This window comes from Bactrocera dorsalis, chromosome 5 (assembly GCF_023373825.1).
Source record: "Bactrocera dorsalis isolate Fly_Bdor chromosome 5, ASM2337382v1, whole genome shotgun sequence".
NCBI lineage: Eukaryota > Metazoa > Arthropoda > Insecta > Diptera > Tephritidae > Bactrocera > Bactrocera dorsalis.
This window is the reverse complement of record NC_064307.1, coordinates 10,075,458-10,090,627: the sequence shown is the minus strand read 5'-3', so window position 1 is coordinate 10,090,627 and position 15,170 is coordinate 10,075,458. Positions and strand designations below refer to the sequence as shown.

Sequence of the window (15,170 nt, the reverse complement as noted above, 5' to 3'; positions counted from 1 at the left end):
TACAGACATAGATAAGTATGCGATCAAGCCTAGGCACCCACAATGAACCAATAAAAGTGGAAAAGTCATAAAAAGGCAAAGAAATGCGCGCTGCGCGATAGAGAAAAGGAGAGAGGAAAGTATTTATTACCTGTTATTTGTTTGTACAAACATATTTACATATGGAAACATACAATGAGATCGACATACATAGGCACACACACATGCATGGGGATATTAGTTGCATGAAACAAATACACAACAGGCTTATTAAATGAGAGGTGAGTGTGTGTATGCCCAAATATGAGTATGTTTGCATGTGCGCTGGTGTGTGTATGTGAGTGTGTTTAGGCAGTTCCTGTTTAATAACATGTTTCATATTTGTGCCATTCCCTCGCACAACAACTCAATTTGTATGCGCACGAGATGCAAACGAAATTTCCAATTGGAGTGCATTAAAAATTAAAGAGCGCCGAGCGCACCACATATGCACTCTTCCCATCGGAAAAACACTCACTGATGCAATGAGTGAAAGAGCGTGAATTGTTAACATTGAGTGTTTCGCTAATTCCACGTGTTTCAACGTGCATACGCATACAAGATTAGAGCGAGGAAAGTGAGTGAGTTTTTGTTTCAACTCTCAGCACTAAACAACTCACTCGTTCGCCAGAACTCAACGTCGACAAGATACACCAGGTTTTGTTTGTATCTCACGGATGCGTTTGAAACGAAATTGCCACTGAAACACACTACCACCACCACCAACAATTACAACAATAATAATAACAGCAGCAACAACATACTGCTGTGCAGTCGGAAAACAAGGTAGCGCCATCAACGGCCGACCTGTGTGTGCGCCCGTGTGTTTGGCTATATTGAGTGAAATGCGCTTGTGGCCAAGCGGCTGGGCACTGCGGGCACAGTACACAGCTCACACAGCTCACTGCTCGGCTCAATGTGATAAGTGTCGCGCTGCGCCGGAAAATATTAGCTTCGTCGGACCTGTTTCCATTGAGTGCGATTCAGTGCTTGAGACCGGTTCAAATCGATTGAAGCAAAATTGCGGCGCTACGTTGGCGTGCGGATGCAAAGTACACGGAATCGTCAACTTAACGAACGAACGAACGGTACGACCGTGTGTCAGAAAATTCAACTTAAATTAAATACATATACACGTACGAACGCAAAATTACAACTGCAAAGAAATTGTTTAAAGTTATTTAAAGAATAGAAAACAGTGCTTGGTAATTGAAAATGCAAACAAAGTGTTATGGAAAGTAATTCCAAGCCAAAGCAAGTGCGTGTGTCAAAGTGAAAATAAATAAAATAATTTTAAAATTTAAAATCTAACAAATTTGCATGAAACCATTAATGTTCATAAGCAGCAAAAGTACAAAATTATAGAAAATTTAATCAATAAAGAAAAAGTGTAAAAATCGCAAATCAGTTGAAGTTTTGGTAAAAAGACAAGTTTGTGTTGGAAAAGCTGTTTTATTTAGCAGCAGACTGTAATTCAAAAGTTGACAAAAACAGCGAAATTCAATTGCTGCTCATTGGAAATCACTTTAGTCATAAGCAAATGGTAATAATAAAATAATTTCGAAAATTTTCACATAAAAATTTGTGCTCTGTGACCCCAAAAAGCACACAAAAACAATATGTTGCAACATTAAAGCACTTTGTAGTGGCTACTTATCAGCTGAGAAAGCTACTGAAAATAATTAAATTCATTTTTTTCTTAATTTTTCATTGACACGCTGGCCTCTGAGCTAGACTTAATGAATTGTGCAAACGACGAGACAAATTTAATGACATAGTTTCGTTTTTTTGTTTTTTTTTTTTTCATTAGAAAGCCATGCAGCTATTGATAACATTAATATTTATGATAATGTGTAGCATACAACCTTATTAGCTTAAATGCCTGCTACACCCCTCACAAAGTCGTGCTTGCATGTGTGTGTGTGTTTGTGCGCTACAATTCGAGTGCCGCAGCGGCAGCTGCTCTTCAAGTGTTGCTATTTCATGACATAATTGCTTTCAAAGGCTTGCTATTGCCTGCCTAATAGCAATATTATATTATTTAATTGTCGTAGCGCATACATCTGGCGCTTGAAGTGGCGTTGCGGCGCGCGCCAGCATGCACATTAACCGTCATTGAGCTCAAGTTGATAGCTGAGTTGAAAGCCTACTTAGTCAAATCGATTGAGGGCTGTCAATGCATTCAGAGTCAATTAGGCGGCGATGGTTTTGAGAGCAGCGAAAACAAAAAAAGAAAACAAATACAAAAAAAAATTAACAAGCGGCTATACAAACTAAATAGATGAAGCAATTTAAAGTAATTAATATTTTTATAGCACAAAAACTGTCTTTAAGTGTAAACTCTTCAAATTTTTCAAAAAATAAATTTCATTCAAAAATTGTTACTTTTTCGTCAGACCTACAACAGAACCTTCTATAGGCCTTGGTGCTCATTATTTTCGCCTAATATCGCATGTGGCAAGCAACAGCTACACACACACGCGCTGCTTATAGGCCTATATTGAATATTAATAATTGAAAAAAAAAAAATACAGAAACAACAAAAAAGCAGCAAAGTTTCTAAATTCTCTTTGACATTGCTGACTTCATATTGTGCTTGCAACTGCGATTTACTGCATGTTGTTGCTGCTGTTGTTGTTGTGCTTTTGCCAGTGTCAAGTGCACAATAAGAGCACATATGGTCACAGCAGCAGCAGCGAACAGCATTTGTTAAGTTTTTTATTGCATTCATTGTTGTTGTTGATGTTGTTGTCATCGTCGCGGATGTTGCCGCGTCGGACGCGGTCATCAACTGCAAACAATTCGCGATTTGCTTCGTTGATTCAAAGTACGCGGCAGCAACAGCAACAACAACAACATACACTGAAGAAGAAAAAGTAGCATCAAACAACAAAAACAAGAACAACGGCAGTAGTAGCTAGCAAGCAATAGCGAAAACAACAGCAACTGCATTTTTCTGCAACTTGTTCGGTTGCTTGCAACTTAGCTATTTATATAAGTGTATTTGTGCACATATACATTTACTAGCGTGTGTGTGCGTGTGTTTGTGCGCCAGCATGCATGTCCGCTTTTACGGCCTCTCATATGTACGCTCGTACTGGTGTGCTTACGCCCCGCTAATTTTCCAGCACAATAAAAACAAAAGCACAAACTTGCTGCAAGCTGCCCGGCAATCAACTGCTCACACACACACACACACATACACATGTAGTATGTTTTCTAGCTGCGGCAACCGGCTTTTGCAAAGCAGTAAAGCAAGGCGTAATGGCAATTTCAGTAGAAATAAACAGCAGCAACAACAACAACAACTGCCTAGAAATGTTTGCGCAGCAAATCTAAACCTGCTGCAAGTGTAGTAAAAATAACAACAACAAGAATAATAAAAAAAAAGTTGCCACTACAAAATGTGTATTAATATTTAAGGCGAGGCAGAAAGAAAGCATTTTTACGCAAAAATAAATAAACTCCGCTTTACTGCAAATTGCAACATTTCCTCTTAAGGCTGTCTCCATAAAATTGGAGCAACCAGCAAAAGTCATAAATAAATAAATTTACTTGTCTGTATGTGTGTGTGTATACTAAAACAACTTCCTTTTTTTGCAGCTTTGCCCAACAACAACAACAACAACCAACCAAATCGTACGTGCAACATATGCAAATACACATATCTGCCCATTCGTTTCTATGTATGTATGAATGTGTGTGCGGCAAGTAACACTCACGTATTAGCGAATTTGCATAGCAAATAATATTATTTTGTCGCTGCAACATTTCGCGCCGTAAACAAGCAAACAACATACGCGTGTGTTGCAAGTAAACATTTGTGCGCCCAATTGTGATTTGTCTGTGTGTGTGTGTTGCCAAAGTAACTGAAAGTGTCATCTTCAGCGTTTTTCGCGTGCGCGTACTTGCCGCGTGTGTTTGTGTGCGTGTGTGCGCTTGAGCGCTACAATTTGCGTCGAAAAGAAATTTATTTGCTTTTACCTGCCTCTTAAACGTGCAACATACTTACTAACACACCGGTTGTTTGTCTAACAAATCACAACTGAATTGGATTATTTACGTGCCACCTCTTACTAATTGGATTTGAAGCATTTTAAATGCTATTGCTGCTTAAAGTGAAGTGATTGCTGCCACTGTTGGTGTGTCACCGGTGTGTTGCAGGTGAGTTTTTTGCGCTGAGCGCACAGTAAATTGATTTTATGTGTTGAGTGGTATGAGTGGACTCGGCGAGGGGAAGATTTTTGGTTTGAACTAGATAGTATTTCAAGCCAGAAAATTGTGCCACGGTACATATGTATATGTATGTATGTCGTTATATGGGTTTAAATATATGTTATACTATAAGTACGTACATATATTCTATGCAGAGCATTCTTAAATGTTTCTGGAACTAAAAAAAAAACTCCAGTTAAAGTGCTTTTGAGTAAGAAAACGTTAGCTTCGGTTGCATTAAAACTGTGCTACCCTTCATATTACATACAAGAACTTAGTTATGATCACTAAATTTGTATGGCAGCTATATGCTATAGTGGTCCGATCTGAATAATTTCTGAACAGATTGTATCATTGCCTAAGGCAATAAATACAGCCGGACTTCATGAAGATATCTCGTCAAATAAAAAAGTTTTCCATACAGAGACATAATTTTGATCATTCAGTTTGTATGGCAGCTATATGCTATAGTGATCCGATCTAAAGAATTTCTAGGCAGATCGTACTATTGCCTAAGAAAATAAATACAGCCAAACTTCATGAAGATATCTCGTCAAATAAAAAAGTTTTCCATACAGAGACATAATTTTGATCATTCAGTTTGTATGGCAGCTATATGCTATAGTAATCCAATATCGGCGATTTCGACAAATGAGTACTGTTTTAGAAAGAAAAGGACGTGTACAAAATTTCAGAACGATAACTCGGAAACTGAGTGAGTTCGAATATATACAAACAGACAGATATAGATAAATTTACTGTGCTAGTCATGTGATCCTTTATATACACATATATAAGGTTATCACTGCACTCTATATTAAACATTCGTATTATAACATATACATGTGTATGCCTACATATAAATATATGTATACATACATGTATAGTGCCGACAAAGCACAATACTTTAATTTAAATGTCAAAAATTGTAAAGAGTGCACTTCTAAATATATCACAAATCCTTCATTGCAACAATAAATATTAATTGCCCGAGTACACCTTTATTGGAGCGTTTGTATATGCACACAAGAGCAACAATTCTCCTGCGAGACAACTCAATTGTATCCTTAGCCGACTTTAGCGGTCATGTCCTTTTCAGCGCAATCAATCGGCTAAAGGTATAACGAAATGAATTTCTGTTGAAATGCGTTCCTTTCTTTGATAATGATGACTTTAGGTTTCCATTAAAGGTAAGAAAAGACAAAAAAGCAACAATAACACATACACTTTCATATGATTGCAGTCGAGCGAGGGGAGGGTTCGGTTTTTTTTTGCTTTTGGTATGAACTAAAAATAGAAAAGGTCTATCAATAAGTAACCCATTTATAAAGTCGAAATTGAGACATATGGAATTGTGCAGGAATGCGACAAGAAGGGAAAAACGGCAGATGGTTTTTTGTGCATCAAAACCACGAAAAAATTATAATTGTCTGACGTTGTTGAACGAATTCAAGAATTTCTCTTGGTATAGCACGCATATAGAGCTCTACTTTAAGGAAACTTAAATTCATTTTCATCTCAATTTTTGTAGACAAATGTGTGATTTCAAAACTTAAAGTATTTTCTTTAATTTTTTTCACTTTTTTTAAACACACAAAGGCGCCACAAGTGAATCAGATATATCTGAAAGTACGTATACTGAAGGTAAATGAGAAAAAAGTGCGTGCCACAGCGACAGCTGTTTGCAATATGTCTTCATCCAATTAATTAAGTTTATCTATTTTAAAGTATGGCAGGAAGCGTCTCAAACACATTTCACTCTAAGCAGTATTTTAAAATTTTTGAGCTGCGCCTACATGTATGTAGTTCAGTTATAATTAAAGGTTATATATGACAAAAAAGGAAGATGACAGTGGCAGAAACGTGACTTCCTTTAAATGAATCTCTTTTAAGGAATTTGTATGCTGAACTTCGTTAGCTGTAAGCTGACTTGGCATGAAATACGCCTAAATGTATGCTACCTTATATTCTTTAAGGTCATTTTTACAATAAATATAAAATGTTGCCTACATTTAGGCTGATGTAACATAACCTGTGATTGGAGTAGAGGTCAAAGTGACAACGCAAAAATATGGCAGCTTTGAAATCGTGATTTCCGTTTAATAACTTAAAGCCATACGGCAATGGAGTACACATTCAGTACAAAAACCATTTGTTTGTGCTTGCTGCCTATCAACAGCGCGTGGAGACAACCACGCAACACGCATTTTGTAACAAAATAAAAAAAAAATGGAAAATAATTTCATTGGCACGTTTTTCGGCAATCTTTCACTTACACATGTTGCAAGCATAATGTTTAAAATCTCTGTCTGCCAAAAAGCACTCAATCTTGAACATGTGATAAGGCTTCAAGCGCCTTCTCGAATGCGTGCATCGTAGTGCCAACAAAAAATGCGAATTTCGAACCCTCGAAGAAAAATCACCGCATGTGTTGCTTAACTAATTTAGTGGCATACTCTTTTTCACAACAGCACGTTTCTATGTTTCCAAAAAATAAAATCACAAAAAAAAATTGCACAAATTTTCAGTGTCAAAAAAAAAAGTTTTTCCTTTATTTGTTTTGATTATTTAACATTTGATTTATGACAGTTTAACATTTGCTTTGTACATTTCCCACATCACACACATAAAACACATAAAAAGTGCAAGCATTGTGCATTACTAAGGGTAACATAAGGCAATTATTGGCATATGGTCGGATTAAGCAGTGCGGTTGCCGTTGGTGGGGTGGCTGTCGCCGTGAGATAAACACACTTTGGCTTACAATTTATATGCGCTTCCATTGTAATGGCAAAAATAACAATGAATAAATAGCGGATGCTAACGAGCGGTGGTGGAAAACCACCCAGGGCCGGTAAGAAAATTACGCACTTTTCTAATTTCCACTGTCACAAATCTACAATCGTACACAGGATAGTAATTAATGAAATGGGTCGGCTGCGAAGTGCTAAAATCCATGTTGCGCGCGTGAAGGCGGGGTCGATGACTAGCATATGATGAGATGATTACACTGCGTTGGCCTCTCTGCGAGTGCTTGCAGCAAAAACAAGGATGCGAGATGCTGTTGAGTCACAGCCAGTTTTTCTATGAATAAATAAGTACTACAAATTGTACATAAATATATGTATGTGTGTATATACTTTCTAAGTTTAACTTTGCTTTTCATAGTTCATTTGAGGATATTGGCTGACTTGTTTAAATCTTATGTGCAAGCTCTCAGCAGCCTCAGAGACTCACAGTTATCTTTGGTGTTACTATAAATAGTTAAAGCATGTCTTGAGAAAATAGTCAGCTGCTGGAAGAAAGCAGCATAAAAACGAAAGTTACATGCGTATTTTTCAAGGTTGTGTGGGTGGGTCATTGCAGTTCAGCATGCTGCGTGTAAACTAGAGGGTCAGCAAAACTTAATTTGTTGAAAATTAGAATTAAGATCATTGCTTGTAGATGTGATTATATACTTATATGTATGTCATAATAAAAATAATCGAATATCGCTTGTGCATCGATATTAGATATCGAAGAAGTTCAGAGCTTTAAAAAATCAGTAAAAAAATGATGTAAGAGTTTTTTATTCCTTTTTAATTTTGAAATAAATTTAGAAAAAATCAAAAGTCGGTGCTGAAGACTTGTAAAATATTATAAAGTGAAAAAAATTAAATTAGAATGAATTAGAAATCCATTTGAAAATGAGATAAAATTGCAAAAATCAAAAGAAAATTAATTTATAGGCGATCTGAGGTCGGGAAAAACAATGGCAGGAGGTTGGTTGAGTTTTAAGGATTAAAAAAAATTTATCTCAATTCTCAACAAAACTAAGAACTAAAAAAATGATAATAAAACTTGAACACTGTTTTCCCGCAACTTCAAATTTTGTATAAAAAAATCTTAAAAAATATTTTTTTTGGGTTTTTTGGTTTTATTTAGCAATTTTTTAAGGAATTTTTTGTAAACTAAACTTATTAGGTCCCAATACGCTGCAATATTTTTGAATTAAAATATTTACTTTTTCACATTATTTTGACTTAATAAAGTAAAATTCCCCGGCTTCCATTCGAAAACTCTCAAGTCGAAATATCAGCGATTTTTTTGTAAAAAAATATTCGAACACTTTTGTTTGCAATTTAGCAATTTTTTTATTACAGCCATAGTTTCTTGTAAGATTTTTGAAAAAAAAAAATTCGAAAATTTTTATTTTTGAAAATAATTTAAATATTTTTATTTTGACTATTTTAAATATTTTTATTTTAAAAATTTTAATTTTTGAAAAAAAATTTAGAAAATTTTTTGGAAATTTTTTTTGAATGTTTCCTACCTCATGTTATAAGATAAATGTACATTTTATCATCCAACAAATTGTTTTCTTAGTTGAAAAAAAAAAAAAATATTAAAAAAAATTTCAATTTACTATATTGAAATGAATTTTTAATCAATATTATTATTAAGAATATTTTTTTTATTTGAAAGTACTTTCAAATGTCACTTAGAAAATTTTGCTTTATTTTTGTCAAGCAGCCTTCCATTTGCTTCAATACTGCAAAAATATATACCTACAAGAAACAGAAAGTTCCCTCAACCTCATCTCGACATTGACTTTTCACATAATCACTTCAGTCCAACTTCTAAGTCCGTGTTGATGACCTGAAATTGTGTGAAAGTTCTGAATACACATATTTACGAAGTCTCTGATTATTTTGTAATCTTTCATACATTTCAAAAAGCAATCTTTCAAAGCTCCAAAGAGACTCCACCAGCATTAACGCCTTAACCATGAAAAATGATACGAAATATGATTGAACTCACAAAACTATCGGACACGCTGTATTTACATAATGTCTAGCGCACACATACATACACACATACACAAGTAGAAGTGCTTTGTTTTTAATTTTTGATCAGCGTAAAGCGTAAAGTCCATAAGTAAATAGTAAACACAAGAAGACAGCAAATAAAGAGCCAGACCGAAAATGGGCTAAGCAAATACATAGATCACAGTGTTTAATCGCAATCAATTCCGAGCATTACCAAAAGCGAAACAAAGGGATTTTTCAACGATGCATGACATGAAAAATGACGCACTCGCAAAGTGTAAAAGTAAAAATCACTGGCAATCACCAGTAAGCACCCAGTCAACCAGCCAGCCAGCCAACCAATCAACCAGTCAGTCAATAAACAATGCCGGGAAATTCTTCAAAAAGTCAAATGAACGATGAATGTGTGAACACTTCGACGCAGCTGGCTGAGGGCGGGGGCTGAGCTAGGCCAAGGAGATGAATGATTGTAGGAGGGGGATGGCAAACAAATTTACTTGCGCGCACGTAAGTACAAAAGCAAGAAGAAAAAAGAGTGTTATGAAAAGCGGCAAAATAGATTGCGCTGCGCCTTCTGGGAGTTGCAAGTAGCTGGAGTAGCTATGGCAGCTATGGAGCAACAGCGCAACGGCAGCGCACAGGCGGCGGCGGAGGTAACGAAATTCAAATTTTTCACATTCACCTTAATCAAGTGTAAAAAATTTCGATTTCTTGATTTCTCAAGCTTAACAATGCAGAGGCGCGCGCGCGCGGGAGTAAGCGTGCGCGTGTTTATTTGTTTGTATGTGTGTGTGCGCGTGTTTATGCTTTTCAAGTGTAACAAATGCAACGCATGAAGTTCGTGCACACATGAATGAGTGCTTGGATTGGATTTTCATTTCATTTCGACTTTTCTCTTCACTTTTCTTGCTGCTTGCGTTTGTTGTTGTTGTGTGCGCGCCTTCCTGTGGCAGCGCCCGCCGCCCGTTGCACGCCGAATCATTAATCATTTCTCGTTATAAGCAGCGGTAATGCGTACGAAATTGAAATGGTATGAGGTGTTTAGAAAGCAAAAAGCAACAACAACTGAAAAGTGTAGCTGCAAAAACAACGCTGCTGATGCCCGTGAAAAATCAAGCAGCTATAAATCCACTCGTGTGCGCATATCACGCGTTGACTTCATAATTTTTTATGATTGTTAATTTTATGCACACTGATTTTGCCTTCATTTGCCTCGAATTTACGTGGGTTGATTTGGTTTTTGTTGCTTTTTTATTTGGAATTTGTATGTGTGTCTTTCTAATAAAATTTCTGCCGCTTGCCGTTATCGAAAATTCATAGCTTACAACTTTATTGCGTCCTTCTTTTCATTATCTGCTATTGCAACACCGACAATTTATGCCGCGCGTTGTCTACATGCGCTCTTTGTTGTAGTTTTTTGCTTGCATTTCTATGCAACGCATTGTGGCAAGTTGTATTTTCTGCTTTCTTTTACATCTTGCCGTTGCATTGTTGCAAGTTATATTGTGTGTCACGTTTACTTGTTTTGTCCGAAAAGATATTGATCTGGAAATTGGCTCAACTGATTGCTGCCGCCCCAACTAGTCGGGATTGCGTGTGCCTGATTGTATGCCGGCCGTTCGACTGCCACTTGTGGCCGTGAATTCGATTGCTTGTATTTGTGTATGTGTGTCTGCTAACAAAGAGGTCTGTAAAGTAGAGATAAAATGTGGGATGAAGGCCAGCTAAATCAGGAAGCGTCTTAAAAAAAAATTAGTAAAATAATATAAAAAAATATAATAAAATAAAAATAAAAATATGTATATTAAATAAAATAAATTAAATTAAATTAAATTAAATTTAAATTAGCTTAAATTAAAATTAAATTAAATTAAATTAATATTATTAAATTATAAATTAGATTAAATTAAAATTAAATTAAATTAAATTAAGTTAAATTATAATGAAACTAAATTAAATTAAAATTAATTAAATTAAGATCAAATTAAAATTAAATTGAATCAAATCAAATTAAATTAAATTAAATCAAATTAAATTAAATCAAATTAAATTATGTTAAATTAAATTAAATTAAAATAAATTAAATGAGGATCAAATTAAAATGAAACTAAATTAAATTAAATTGATTAATAAAAAATAAAATAAAATAAATAAAAAATGAACAAAATAAAAAATTGCAATAAAAACATCAAAAAGTATGCTCCCAATAATATGATCGCCACTGTACACACTGGTCTTTAAGCTATAGCCTGAATTTTCTTCAATATACAATACACCGCATTTTCCATTGCTCCTCCGACATACACACACAAACGTGCATACGCACATTGTGCCGCGTTACCTTTAGCCTGCACTGCTTAGTGTTTTTCATCAACTCATGCTGCTTGCAAACAACAACAATAACAAAAACAAACAAACAAGCAAGCATCCAGGCAAACAAGCATATAATGTTGCATCAATACTTGTTTGAAATCATCTCATCGCATCTCGTCTCGTCTCATTTGGCTGCTCTTGTGGCTGGCATCACCGGCCGCAACTTGCTGCAGCATCGTCAGAAGTTACCACAAGCCACAATATCGTATCGCTGCATCAACAGTCACTTTGTAGCACGTCAAAACGGCATACTTATGCACATCCATGACCAGCCAACGACACACAAACACTTTGTTGCTTTTGTTGTTGTCAACTATATTGTTGTTTCATATATCCATCATATCCATATAAGTGGCAACGGCTGCGGCATCTTTTGGCTGCAGCTAGTGCGCTTATGTGCACGTATGTGTGTTTCTGTGCTGATACAGCTTCATCACTTATCAGCCGAGTTCGTATCTAATGCGCGTACGACACGTTCGCAACGGCAAATGTCTGTGCAACAGTTGCATACATACATATTTGTAGTGCATCTAATGTGATACACAAACACACATATATACATGCATATAAGTATGAGTGTTATCTGTTTATTTGGAGCATGTCCCCTGCAGTGCAGATCTGAATTATTGAGACAAATTTCTAATTAAAAAATTGTGTTTCCAATTTTTTTGAAGCTGACAAATTATGGAGGATCTCTATTTGTATCATGACATTCATGTATAAATCATATAGTGTTGCAAGAATGGGTGTTGAAGGATATGTACATATTGCTTTTGTGGGATACGTAACTATAGCTCCCACGCCTGTCTATATGCTTCTTATATATGATCAAGTACAGTTGCAACATCTTAAAAGTGGCGCTGTTACGGTCAATATTTTTTTAAATAAAAAAATTTAATTAATTGAATCAATGCTTTGTTTTTGTACTAAAGAAGTTTTCTAAAAAAAAGTTTCTTGCAACATCAAATAAATATGTAAAATGTGATTAAATAATTTTCTGAAAATGTAATAAATTGCACAAAAAACTTCTATTTTCTATTAAAAAAAATTTTATATAAAATTATTTTCCTCGCAACGTACTAAAAATTTGATCATTTTCGGAATCTGGCAACGCATATCCTTCAAAAATAAATTTTCAACTAAAGTACCGTTGTTCACGCACTCACTTGCTTAAATATTTAAACATTTTCTTTAAAAAATTAAATTCCTTACTTAATTCAGAAGTTCTTGCCACACATAAACCTACACAAACTCACATAAAAGTTTACAACAACAACATCAGCATAAGTTCCTCAACACTTTTACTACTTTCAACTAGCATAAACAAATATTATTTGCAATTCAAATTCACGAATAATAACTTATACTTTGTTGTTGCACAATTATACAATCCACACTGTTATTAGAACTTTCACGCCCCACACGACAAACACGCGCGTTGCATGTAAGTATGTGGGTGTGCGGCTGACAGCATGAGTGTGTGTGTATCCCAAAAGACGCCATTATCTCCAACCACAAACTTGATCTAATTGTTTTCGAAATATGCGCCGAGGAGAAACATTCAAATTCTAAACTTTTCCGAGCGAGTATTCCGTCGGCGCTGACTCAAGTGCCATTTAGGTGCTGTAAAAGCAACGAAAGAAAACCCCAACTAGCACACATACAACCATAATTTGGTGCTGGAAGATAACTAACACGCAATTTTTGCCATTTTCTTGTGCGAGACGCCGAGGCGCATTCGTTCATTAAAGCCGAAAAGTTCACGCTGCGTAGAAGTGGAAAGTTGCCTTTTCACTTTTCAACTGCCTAATCACCTACAAATAAATATATTTAGTTTGCTCCTCATACATATGTATGTATATTTGTGTGTTCGTGTTAATATTTGCATATGCTTTTGACTTTGTCTGCTCTCGCTTTTGTGCAATTTAGTATGGCATGTGGCAAGTTTTCGTCAAAGTTGCAAACTATGCACATACACTCATACAAACCATCCAAATGACTTATTTTGACATGAAAAACACAGTACATATATATTATCATATAACCGCTCAGCTTAGCATTCACTTTTCCTAGAACATCCATACCAACGAAAGTGCCGTTAAGCGCTCACTTGCTTCGCTGCTTCACAAAGTTGCTGCTTTACGGCGCTCCCACTCTCAGCAACTTTACGGTCTTTAAATTTTTACTGCATACTTTTTCGGCTAGTTTGCGGCAGATCCTTGCCTCCTTTGGCAAAATTAAGTTCTTGGCGAAATCTTGAGCTTTGCTGAAAATGTTTTTAATACTTGCTGGAAATTAATTTCAGTGCGTTCAAGTTCGTTGCGAAATTGTCATATTTTTCGGAATTTTCATTTTGTTCTGTGGCGAATTTTAAATTTGAGCCTGCTTTTCCTTTGGCTGTATTCATATTTATTAATCTTTTTCCTTTCTAATAATATCTTAACGTTACATGCTTGACAAACTCCAATAAGTCGGGCCAGGCGCAAAATGTAATTATTTGTGGCACGTTCGTATTTTCATTGGTTTATGGCATGTTGCTTAATATTGCATGCAATGGAGTCACGTCTGTAAATCTCAATAGGATTATAAAATATTTTCCTTTAAATAACGTGAGGATAGAAAATATATTTCTGTTATTCTGGGGTGTTTCTGGTTTTCAGCTGTAAATCGAGAGCACTGTGTAGGATATCGCACATGGGAGCTCTTTTATTTTGTACTCAATTTCGAAACCTTGAATCTTAGAGCTACAGATAAGTCAATATGGTCATATTTTAAAGCGCTTTTAAGCTTTTACATTAGCAGATATAATCTTTGCGCCACAGCAACTAGAAAGGTTCTCTCTCCAGCTCTCTCTTAAGGTAGTGAACTTTATTTTAAGTTTTATTTTTTCAAAAAGTATATCTATATACATGGGAGATTATATTTTTCATATATTTAAATACAGGTTTTCCTTTAAAATCCCTGCTTACTTGAGTCTTCATGTCCATGCAATGAGCACATCATCCTAAATGTAGGCAACAGTTTTTGACTCAGTATTCAAATTTTGCACTACAGTATAGTACAATTTTTAGTATAGCATACAATTAGGCTGAATGCATAGTAATATCCAAAATAAAAGGAATATGGAGTTCAGAGCAGATTTTCGAAAAGTTGAACTGCTAGCCGTTTCGTTTAAAAGGAACCTTTTTTCAAAAATATTGTCTTCTGATCGCTCTTCTATTATCTTGAAAGCTTTTCAACCTTTTTCATGTTTTTAAATAATTTTTCAAATTTCGAAAAACGGTTTTTCCACACATTTTCGCACTTTTTTGCGTTATTAAAGAAAAGTCTTAACCCACTTCAGTCGGTCAATAAAAGGAAAATTTTTGCCCGTAGAATATACTCTAAAAAGAAATTATCTAAAGCATACCGTTATTAACGAACTTTTATATGCACACTTAGTTTTCTCTTACTCAATATCAGCACAACTGTGGCATCTATTTATTACAACATAAAGAATAAGCGGAAAAGTTTTTCTAAAGAATATAATTTTGTACTTAATGAAATTTTTTATGATTCTTTTATGAAGCCGACGCACGTGCCACAGTTAAATGTTGGCAAACGGCTGAGTTTAATTACAAAAACGCATAACTCAAAACTAATGGCTTAAAGAATACAAGGGTAGGTAGCGCAGGCAACTTGCAACAAATAATATTAGAAATCACATCAACGCAATCTTAGATTTTTTGAAAAATATTTGCATTAATTTATATACAT

At 35.2% G+C, this 15,170-nt stretch overlaps 1 protein-coding gene across 3 annotated transcripts in view; it reads left to right on the top strand.

Moving 5' to 3' along the window:
- Positions 1–911: 911 nt before the first annotated feature.
- The window catches only part of LOC105231407 (uncharacterized), a 76,022-nt gene continuing 61,763 nt past the window's right edge, over positions 912–15,170 (top strand). The window contains exons 1-2 of one of the 3 annotated variants that reach the window (XM_049457095.1): positions 912–1,561; positions 3,622–4,182. The gene's annotated coding sequence lies outside the window, so the exon portion shown is untranslated. The remainder of the gene's footprint in view (positions 1,562–3,621; positions 4,183–15,170) is intronic. The other 2 variants (XM_019992182.3, XM_049457096.1) reach the window with 2 other exon arrangements.